At 36.5% G+C, this 10,488-nt stretch overlaps 1 pseudogene; it reads right to left on the reverse strand.

Annotated features, from left to right (window-relative positions):
* Positions 1–1,002: 1,002 nt before the first annotated feature.
* Positions 1,003–1,496, reverse strand: LOC110596543 (annotated as a pseudogene).
* Positions 1,497–10,488: the final 8,992 nt, after the last annotated feature.

Below are 10,488 nucleotides of genomic sequence, written 5' to 3' on the forward strand. Positions count from 1 at the left end.
CCCATCTATGAAGGAAAAAACTCAGACTGCCCATCCCACAAGATTTTCATAAAGACTAATTTAGATTACATATTTAAAGGCAGGGAGGGAAATAGCTTCTCATAGTCCTTAATACTCAGTAGTTCAATAAATATTAAGTCCATTCCCTAGTAGAAAGACTATATTTTAAATTTTTTATTTTCCAGAAACCTGAGTATATCTTGTAGCCAGTAGCTTCATAAATATTTATTAATAGGTTCAATATACTATAGATGATTCAAACTTGTATAGTGTTTCAAGGTTACCATTCTGTATATTACTGCATTATATTGTTTCACAAATTCATATGTCAATGTTGCAGAAGACAGCACTAAATATGAACTCATAGTAGAATATACCCTGTGGGCAGTCTGGGGCATTGTTTTGTTTAAACATAATAAACATTATCAGAAAAAAAATGTATATATAAGTGAGATTCCAACAAAGTCTTTGTATAAAGAGAGATTAAGGTTGATATATCCTAAATTCAGTCCTATTCTTCTAGCAATATTTGTAACTGGTATTATATAACTTTGATTTATGCTACTCATTTAGGAAATCTATGAGGAAGAGAAAAATAAAGAGTTCAAACTGCAGGTTTACAAAGGGAGGTTCCCTCTGCAGAAGATGAATTTAAGGAAGATAAGGTGTTTTACTGTCCATTTTGTGTCATCAATTTCAATTGTTAATAAATGAAAACAATATTTAAAAGTTCAAAATTACTAGGCATCTATTCATTACAACTGTGCCCCTCATACAGCAAAGTAAACTACGTATTTCTTTTTTTTGTTTGTTTGTTATTTAGTTTTTATTTCTCTGCAATCCAACTAGGACGTGGAAGGGAATAAGGAAAATATGGAACCCAAAGAATTGTAGCGAGAGCACAAAGATTATAGGGATATTGCGAGCAAATGGGATGGAAGGGGTGCTCTCCTGAGCTACAAGGAATGATCTGGCAGTTTAAGATAAAACAAGTCAAATTTATTAGAGTTGTCCACAGTCAGCAATGGTGATCTTCTTGCTGGTCTTGCCATTCTTGGACCCAAAGCCCTCCATGGCTTGCACAACATTCATGCCCTCTTTCACCTTGCCAAAAACCACATACTTGCTATCCAACCATTTAGTCTTAGTAGTGCAGATGAAAAACTGGGAACCGTTTGTATTAGGTCCAGCACTTGCCATGGACAAGATGCCGGGACCTGTAAGTATCAAGATGAAGTTCTCATCATCAAATTTCTCCCCATAGATGGACTTGCCACCAGTGCCACTGTAGCGTGTAAAGTCACCACCCAGGCACATAAACCCTGGAATAATTCTGTGAAAGCAGGAACCCTTATAACCGAATCCTTTCTCTCCAGTGCTAAGAGCATGAAAGTTTTCCGCTGTCTTTGGAACTTTGTCTGCAAACAGCTGGAAGGAGATGCGGCCCAAGGGCTAGCCGTCGCGGTGATGTCGAAGAACACGGTGGGGTTGACCATGGCTGATGGGAAAAGGCTCAAGGCAGTGGCATCTGCAAAGCCTACTTATTTCTTTAAAAGTAATAAATTTTATCTGTAACAACTTTTTAAAGTAAACTAAAAAAAAAAAAGAAAACTAATAATCCTGCCACAAAAAAATACAAAACAAAAATTTTATTACCACTTTCTAATTTTGCTTTGTGAACAAAAATACTCTTAGCTAAACTCAGTTATTTTAACTACTGAGACTTATACATGTAGGACAAAAATTAAATTTTTAAAAAAATATCTAATCGGAATGTAGCTGCATGAAAACAATTAAACTTTCAGAAATTAAAGCAAATTATAACTTTACCTTATAGATCAAAAGCTCTTAAGAAGCCTATTAAATTTTTTAGAAAACTATAAAGAAAGAAAAACAAAATCATTGATGCTGAAATGTTTTGGGGAAAAAGTCAGCTAAGAGGTTCAAAGTACATTAGACTAAACATAAAATTCTTCATCAACCACACCTCCAAAATGAAAAGGTTTGTTCACTTTATTGTTTAATTGTTTTTAATTGTTACATAATTGTTCATATGTATGGGGTTCATAGTGATGTTTCGATACATATAATGCATAGTGCTGAGATTAAGGAAATTAGTATATCCATCATCTCAAAATTTTAACATTTCTTTGTGTATGGGAAAGTTCAATACCCTCCTTCTAACTACTTGAAACTGCTTTTTGTTTTTGTTTTTGTTTTGTTTTTGTTTTTGAGTTGGAATCTCACTCTGTCGCCCAGGCTGGAGTGCAGTGGCACACACCCAGCCACTGCAGCCTTGACCTGCTGGACTTTTGGCGATCCTTCTGCCTCAGCCTTCCAAGTAGCTGGAACCACAGGCACGCACCACCACTCCTGGCTAATTTTTTAATTTACTGTAGAGATGAGGTCTCACCAAGCTGCCCAGGCTGGTCTCTAATCCTGGGCTCAGGCAATCCTCTCACCTCAGCCTCCCAAAGTGCTGGGATTATAGGTGTGAGCCACCACACCCGGGCCAGAAACTATTTAACATTATTGCTAACTCTAGTTATCCTACAGAGCTATAGGAAACATAACTTACTTCTCCTATGCAGTTGTTACTTTGCATCCTTCAACAAATCTCTCTCAATTCTCTCTTCTCCCTACTCCACCCCCAGCCTCTAGTATCTTCTTTTCTACTTTTTACTTCTATAAAATAAACTTTTTGTAGTTTCCTCACATGAGTGAAAAAATGCGATATTTAGCTTTCTGTTCCTGGCTTATTCCACTTAACATAATATCCTCCAGTTCCACCCATTCTTTTTAATGGCTGAACAATTTTCCATTGTGTTTACTTGTTTTAAGTCTATGGTTAGCACTTTATTTATGATTTAGTATTTTCTCTGGCTTCTGTTTCCCTCCAAACATAGCTAACAAACTAATCAGAAAAAAAATTCTGCAGTTATTATTGAATATTTTTAAAAGAAACAGTACCTTCCCCTACTCAAATTCAGATCTTCAGTAAAAGATTAAGTGCTCTCCAAGTATGCATAAAGATTGCAAGAAAGGAGCAGGAAAGGGAGGAAAGAAGAGAAAGAGGAAAAAAAAAAGAAAAAATAATAATCTAGCCACTCTTCTTCAAACAAGTCAAGCATTACCTGTCACTCACTACCAGACACAGCATCTTCACTCTTCTAATACACGTTTCACACCTCCCTCAAAATTCGACCCTAACATCCTTTCATATCTCTCTCTCTCTCTCTCTCTCTCTCTCTCTCTCTCTCTCTCTCTCATACACACACACAGACACATACACGCGCACACACACACTCAACAAACTAGGAATAGAAGAGAACTTCCTCAATCTGATAAAAGGCACTTATGGGGAAAAAAAATCACAGCCTACATCATACTTAATGGTGGAAGACTGTTTTCCTCGTAAGATTGGGAAAAAGACAAGGATTTGCTGCAAGTCAAGTGTCTGCTCTTGGCACCTCTTTTCAACAATGTGCTGGATGTTCTTAACAGGGCAATTGGGCAAGAAAATGAAAATGGATCCACATTGAAAAGGAAGAATTAAAAGTTCATTTATTTGCAGGTGATACGATCCTTATATATACAAAATCCTATGGAATCCACTTAAAAACTATTAGATCAAACAAGTTCAGCAAGGTTCCAGATCAATACACACAAAAATTATATTTTTATACATTTGCAATACAAAACTCAAAAACAAAATTAAGAAAAAAATTCTATTCAGGATACTGTCTAAAAGAATAAAATATTTGGCCAGGTGTGGTGACTCCTGCCTGTGATTTCAGAACTTTGAGAAGGCAAGACAGGAGGATTGCTTGAGCACAGGAGTTTGAGAACAGTCTGGGCAGCATAGCGAGACATCGTCTCTACAACAAAAGAAAATGAGCCAGGCAAGATGATCACATACCTGTAGTCCCAACTGCTCCGGAGACTAAGGCAGAAAGACAGAGGCTGCAGTGAGCCTTGATTGTGCCACCTCACTCCATTCTGAGAGAGAGTGACATTTTGACAAAAATAAAATAAAATATAAAACATTTGGAAATAAATGCAGCAAAAGAAATGTAAAAACATATTCTGAAAACTATAAAGCACCGTTGAAGACAAAAATCTAAATAAATGGAAACAAATCTCGTTCTCATGGACAGAAAGACCTAATATTGTTGATATGTCCGTGCTCCCAAAATCAATCCACAGATTGAACACAATCCCTATCAAAATTCCAGCTCACTTCTTTGTAGAAATTGACAAGCTAATCATAAAATTCATAAGGAAATACAAGAGACTCAAATAGCCAAAACAATCTTTAAAAAGAACAAAAAAGTTAGGGATTCACACCTCCCAGTTACAAACTACAGTAGTCAAGACAGTACTCACATAAGGATAAGCATACAGATTAATGAAATAGAATTGAAAGTCCAGAAATAAACTCTCACATTTACAGTAAATTTTTAACAAGGGTAACAAGACAATTCAATGAGAAAGGAACAGTTTTTTCACTAAACGATACGGGACAACTGGATATTTACATGCAAAGAAATTTTAGACCCCTATCATACCATATACAGAAATTAACTCAAAATGAGTCAAGGATCTAAATGTAAGGCTTAAAACTATAAACTCTTAGGACAAAACATAGAGGTAAATCTTTGTGACCTTAGGTTAGACAATGGTTTCTTAGTTAAGACACCAAAAGCACAGCAACAAAAGAAAAAATAAATATTATTTCATCAAGTTAAAAACTTTTTTGCAGCTAGGCATGGTGGCTCATGCCTGTAATCCCAGCACTTTGAAAGGCGGAGGTGAGAGTATTGCCTGAGCTTGGGAGTTTGAGATCAGCCTGAAAAACATGGTGAAATCTTGTCTCTACAATAAATCAAAAAATTAGCTGGGCGTGGTGGCATACCTGTGGTCCAACTACTTGGAAGGCTGAGGTGGCAGGATCACCTGAGCCCAGCAGGTCGAGGTTGCAGTGGCTGTGAGTGTGCCACTGCACTCCTGCCTGGGCAACAGAATGAGACTCAAAAAAAAAAAAAACTTTTGTGCTTCAAAGGACACCATTAGGAAAGTGAAAAGACAACTTACAAAATGGGGGAAAATATTTGCAAATCATGTGATAAGAGATAGTTCTATAATTTATAAAGGACTCTTACTACCCAATAATTTTTAAATTTTTAAATTTTTAAATTAAATGGGCAAAAGATTTGAATGTTTTCACCCATTTTCTTTCCAAAGAAGCTATACAAATGACCAATAAGCACATGAAAAGATGCTCAGCATCATTAGCTGTCACGGAAATGCATATCAAATCCAGGAAATATCACTTCACACCCACTAAGAGAGCTATAATCAAAAAAAAAAAAGCAACAATTGTTGGCAAAAATGTGGAAAATTGGAGCTATCACACACTGCTGGTGGGAATGTAAAAATAGTGTGGCTGCTTTGGAAAACAGTCTAGAAGTTCCCTCAAAAGTTTAAAATGAAGTACCATATGTTCTAGCAATTCCACTCCTGGGTTTATACCAAAAAGAATTTAAAACATATGTACACAAAAACTTGCACATGAATGTTCACAACAGAATGATCCATAATAGCCAAAAAGTGGAAACAACTCAAATGTCCATAAATTGATGAACAGATAAATGTAGTATATTCATACAATGGCATTCAGCCATTAAAAGAATTCAGCCATAAAATGAATGAAGTACTTGCTATAATATAAACTAATCTTGAAAACATGATAAGTGAAAGAAGTCCACCATAAAAGATCACATATTAAGATTCCATTTTGTATGAAATGCCCAAAATAGACAAATCCATAGAGACAGTAATTATCTGGAACTAGGGTCAGGAAAAAATGAGGGATGACTCTTAAGAATACAGGATTTATATTTTAGGCAATAAAAATGTTCTAAAATTGATTATGGTGATGGTTGCACAAATATGAATATACTAAAACTACTGAGTTCTACACTTTAAATGGACTACTTCTAAGGAATATAAATTACACCTCAAAAAAGCTGGGGTGGGGGAGGGAAAGACAACCCTTTCTTTAATCCCTGGCCCAATCAACATTCCATTTTAGGTTACTCCCTCTCAGAATGTCTAGAAACATTTTATACTGTATTGACTTGCACTTGTTTGTTGTTTTAAAATAACTAAATTATATGTTTTATTTCTCTCACTCATAAACTATAAGCTTTGCAAGCTTCTATATTTTTCATACTTCTCATTAAAATTGGGTATAATAATGGATACAGAATGGGCCCTCAAATAAGGTTTTCAATTTTCAAAATGCAAAATATTACAATTGTATCATGGAGAAGTTAATCAAACTACTAAAAATGTTCCTTTTGCAGGAACAAAGAGATTATAAAAACTCTCCGAAGATCCCTAACCACACTCTTAGAATAAAAATAAGTAATGGTAACATATCGCTGAGTTTCACATTCAATGATCCTAGGCAATAAAAGAGTAAGTTGTGATTCAATTAAAATTAAAGTTGTCCAGAGATAAAATCCATTTAGTGCATTAGAGGTTCAGTGTTAGTGCAGTTAGCCAAAGAAAGGTGTAGTATTTTCATCCTGAAGCATTAACACAAGTTAATAATTAAACTTTTGTTTACTTGATGCTTTTATTGTCCTTTCTGAGTTAAGGCTCACATATATTAATTTTAATGACTCTAGAATCACAACAATGTCAACAGCAAACAAGAGAATATGGTAAGGCCCACCTAAATAACACTTCTTTAGAGTATACAGTAATAATAACAATGTTCTATCTCAATAGCAGGGAAATAAAATTCAAAAAATGTTATTCCTATGAAACTACACCCCAGAAACAGAAATTCGGAGTTTTGCCTTACTGATCCAGACTGCTTTCAAAGTACAAAGGAAAGTAACTCAAATAGGCCAGGTGCAGAGGCTCAAGCCTGTTATCTCAGCACCTTGGGAGGCAGAAGAGAGACTGCCTGAGCCCAGGGATTCAAGACCAGCCTGGGTAACTCGGGGAGACCTCATCTCTCCAAAAAAAATCAAAAAATTTGCCAGGAGTAGTGATGTGGTTCCAGTGAACTAGAAAGGCTGAGGAGGAGGGATGGCCTGAACCCAGCAGGTTGAGGCTGTGGTGGTTGTGAGCATGCCACTGCACTAAAGCCTGGGCGACAGAGTGAAGTGAGCGACTCAAAAACAAAAAAAAGAAAGAAAGAAAAGAACTCAAACAGCCAGAACTCATTAAACCATAATAAGAATCAATAACTGTGGAGTAAAGGAGAGACCCAGGAATGGTTATAATCTCCAACTCCAATGTTCTCTGAAATATTTGTATCTTTAAACACCTGCTGAAATTCACTTGTCATTCAATCTTCTCAAGGATGAGAGCTACCTCTCCTGCTTCTGTGGCCCTTATCTCTTCCCTCCTTTCTCCTCTCCTCTCCCTTCAGGCACAATTTTGCTCTAGATGGTAGAAAGCAATTCTTAAGTATCATAATTCACCTTTTAGACAGTTTCATAAAATAATATCATGAAATGCCCCTTGTAGCAAAAATGGCCAAACATTTCCCATAACCCTTGCAAAGTGAGACTCTGAAGAATTCTTGCCAATGAAGTTTGGGGAGATATCTGTCACTTTAAGTCTGAGGTTTCTTAAGAAACAGTCTTTGGGCAATAGGCAGGACTCCAAGGCCCTACGGAATGGCAGAGTCACCAGATGTAAGGAGTCTGGGTTCATAAATTACAACACAAAGGGAAGCTACAAGCCTGCTAGCCACTGGACTGTCATGAAAGCAAAAAATAAACTTCTATGTGTTATGCCACTGAACTTTTGGAGTGTATTTATTACCCTAATTAGCATGACCCAAAGTAATATATGCAGAAATTCCTAAGTATTTTAATTCCCAATTGAAGACAATTAATAATATTTTGGAAAGATTGTTTAAAAGCCCGTTTAAGTAACATTAAGTTTTAAAACTGAAACAATTTTCCACATTGATTTTGTTGTAACATAATTCATTTAGAGTAACAATAAGGCATGAGCATTTCCACTTAATAGCCAAATCATTATAGCTCAATGTCATCTGTTTTCATGATAACTACAGAGAAATGTTCTCCCTAATTTCCCAGGTTTAAAGAAATATATATGGCTGACATCTGTAATCCTAGTACTTTGGGAGGCCAAGATGGGAGGACTGCTTGAGGCCAGGAGTTTGAAACTAGCCTGGTCAACATAGAGAGACTCCCATCTCTACCAAAAAAAAAAAAAGTTGTTTTAATTAGCCAGGCATGGTAGGGTGTGCCTGTAATCCCAAGTACTCCAAAGGCTGAGGCAGGAAGATGGCCCAGGAGTTCATGGCTGTGACCATGCCACTACACTACAGCCTGGTTACAGTGGCTCACCCCGCAATCCCAGCACTTTGGGAGGGTTAGGAGGGAGGACTGCTGGAGACCAGGAGTTCATGACCAGCCTAGGCAACATGGCAAGACCTTGTTTCTACAAGAAATCAAAAAAAAATAGCATGTGTAGTGGCACATGCCTGTAGCTCCACTTACCCAGGAGGCTGAAGTGGAAGGATCACCTAAGACCAGGAGGTTGTGGCTGTGATGAACTGTGATCATGCCACTACACTCCAACCTGGGTGATAGAGTGAGATTCCAAGTCAAATAAAAAACAAAAAAACTCAAAATAAATAAAATAATTATGAAATGTTTTAAAATAATATAATTCATATTGTCTAATGAAAATTACTTCACCAAATACTAAACAAGACCAAAATTCATTCATATTTCTTTGCTTCTAGAGTATTAAAAATTATCATATGTAGTTTTTAAGGTAAGAATTTTTCCTGTAAATATAACAAAATGGCAGATGATTCTGCTCACTGTAAATATACACACACCCACAACACATACTTTAAGAAAACCACATTTTGCATTCTAATAAAATTGTTGCTATTATCTACTTCACAGAAATTTGTATGTATAAATATATATGTTATACTGTATGTGTTGAAATATGATGTAAATTTTTTTAAAATCTAGCAAATCTAAAGCTTATCATTGTTGATATAATAATGATATAAGCCCTACTGGGAAGCCTGACATTTATAAACAGGGACTTAAACCAATGAAACTTCCACATTCTCTTTGCTCTGCCTTCACCCTCTCCCCTAAAAAAGGAAAAAAATATTTTAATTAACCTCTCTGTTGTCTTTACCTTAAACTCCATACCACTCCATACCACTATTTTTTCCACACGACCCAGTTAAATTTAATGAGCACATTTACTACTCCAGACAAAATAATAAAAATGGAAAGTTACTGAAGGTTGATAGATTTTTGTTTGTTCAGAAAAAGATTCTAAGAGGTTCTGTTCACCAAAATCACTCAATATAAGCTAAAATAACTACACAGCATTTTTTTGTGGCACTTAAACTTTGTAGATCTACATGAGTAAACTTTGGTTCCATAATCTTTTTTAACGCTGAATTATACTAGAACATACATGTGCTGTATAGAGTTTTGTTTTGTTTTTAATTTTTCCAGGGCTAAAAAGCAAAAATGCATAAAAGGTCATGAAATTGAGAAGCAGTTGAAAATTTGACAAAAATTAAGTATGACTATTCTTTATAAACTAATATATGGCTATCTTAATGACGATTTTTATTTCTAGAAAAAGACTTCTCATATACATTAAAAGTTGTTTATGTTTAACTCATTTTTATCAAAGGACTGAAATAGTCAATTGTCTTGATTTTTTTAACCTGTTATTTAACAGTGCTTCAGGTATTAATGAGTATTTATTTGCTTTTTAATGCCAACAGGGCTGCAGTAGACAGAACTATGTGCCAAACATGTTTTTCATTCTACTTTCACGACAACCTCACTACAAAGGAATCACCTCCCTGTCACAGAGAAGAAAAACAGAGGCTTATAAATACTAGATACCTCGCCTAAAGCCAAACAGCTAAGAAAAATGGAAAAGCCAGGATTCTAACCGAGATCTTTTCCCACTGAACTGCGTGTGTCAAATGTTTTTCCAGTAGTGGTGACAGAAAACAGCTCTTCACTCCTCCTCCTCTTCCCTCCACTTCCCGGAGAACAGCGAACACTATTTCTTTGTGAGACCAGGTGTAGGCAAGAGCAATCTCTGGCCATTATACAGGCATGCCCTACAAGGGTAGAAACTGTGTTATGGTTCTGTCCATAGTACGGTGCAGCTAGGGGAGCTAACCAGATACAAACGTAAAGAGGCTGGGGTAAATGAAGTAAATCAGCAAGCCGTTATGCAAAAGCCATCTGCGCGTGGCTCTGAAATGCGCTGTTGGGTCCTGGCCGCAGGCTTATCTTGGTAATGCCATGTTGCTCAGGCTGCTCTGGAAACAGCTTTCCGGGAGCGCACACTGAGCAGACAATGGAGACCAGGAAACGCGCTGCCGCGCACGACTGTCTCAGCCGGCCGCCGAGATGACCCGAGACGCTAAGG

This window comes from Carlito syrichta, unplaced genomic scaffold (genome assembly GCF_000164805.1).
Source record: "Carlito syrichta isolate Samal-C Ts95f unplaced genomic scaffold, Tarsius_syrichta-2.0.1 Scaffold309855, whole genome shotgun sequence".
Taxonomy (NCBI): domain Eukaryota; kingdom Metazoa; phylum Chordata; class Mammalia; order Primates; family Tarsiidae; genus Carlito; species Carlito syrichta.